General features: G+C 42.9%; 1 pseudogene across 1 annotated transcript in view; it reads left to right on the forward strand.

Moving 5' to 3' along the window:
* LOC147817217 (NACHT, LRR and PYD domains-containing protein 12-like) overlaps positions 1 to 1,168 on the forward strand; it is a 103,706-nt pseudogene that overhangs the window by 267 nt on the left and 102,271 nt on the right. The window contains exon 2 of the transcript XR_015436551.1: positions 4 to 791. The product of XR_015436551.1 is annotated as an NACHT, LRR and PYD domains-containing protein 12-like (transcript). The remainder of the gene's footprint in view (positions 1 to 3; positions 792 to 1,168) is intronic.

Here is a 1,168-nt window from a genome sequence, read left to right on the forward strand (position 1 = left end):
AAGGAAACATCATGTTCTACCAAGAAGACCTGGAGCAGTGTGGTCTTGATGTCACAGAGGCCTCGGTGTACTCAGGACTTTGTACTGAGATCTTCAGAAGAGAGAGTGTGATCTTCCAGAAAACAGTCTACTGCTTTGTTCATCTGAGCGTTCAGGAGTTTCTGGCTGCAGTCTACATGTTCCACTGTTACACCAACAGGAAGACAGAGGTCCTGGAGAAACTTCCTGGAGACTTCGAGAGATGACTTCAAACAGAGAGACTCAAACCCAACGACTTTTCGTAAGAAGATTTCTAAGTTTTTTGGAATCAATAACAGCAGTGATCCACCACTCGATGTCTTCCTGAGGAGAGCCATGGAGAAATCCCTCCAAAGTAGAAACGGTCACCTGGACCTGTTTGTTCGCTTCCTTCATGGCCTCTCTCTGGAGTCCAACCAGAGGCTCTTAGGAGGTCTGCTGGGTCAGACAGAGAACAGTCCAGAAACCATCCAGAGAGCCATCAACAACCTGAAGGAGATGAGCAGAGATGATATCTCTCCTGACAGAAGCATCAACATCTTCCACTGTCTGATGGAGATGAAGGATCACTCAGTTCATCAGGAGATCCAAGAGTTCCTGAAGTCAGAGAACAGATCAGAGGAGAAACTCTCTGTTTTCCACTGCTCAGCTCTGGCCTACATGCTGCAGATGTCAGAGGAGGTTCTGGATGAGTTGGACCTGAAGGAGTTCAACACATCAGAGGAGGGACGACAGAGACTGATCCCAGCTGTGAGGAACTGCAGGAAGGCTCGGTGAGTCCAAACATAATCATCAACATTATCAATCAGTAGATTAGATTAGTATTTTAATCAAATTCAGATATACACAGCATCAAATTATTCTCATTAGTTTTTTGAGTTTTACATAGCTAAAATTTGAGGTGTTGAGGTGTTGTAAATACTGTGAGAGCCAGAAATGTAGATTTGTCAGATAGCTGTCATTGTTGTTAGTTAGTCAATAATACTATTTGGTTTATTTGTAATAATTATTCCATTCTACATTTGTTTGTTAACCCTGTTTGTTACTATGAGTCTTTTTGGGTTTATGCAAACCTGATGAAAGAAATGAAAGAGCAACCACGTTCACCTTAAACATCAGTGTGTGTTTCCAGGTGTTGGGGAGTAAGACT

Source organism: Seriola lalandi, unplaced genomic scaffold (assembly GCF_002814215.2).
Source record: "Seriola lalandi dorsalis isolate HSWRI2012SDOR001 ecotype SW California unplaced genomic scaffold, Sedor1 jcf7180002054987, whole genome shotgun sequence".
Classification (NCBI taxonomy): Eukaryota; Metazoa; Chordata; class Actinopteri; order Carangiformes; family Carangidae; genus Seriola; species Seriola lalandi.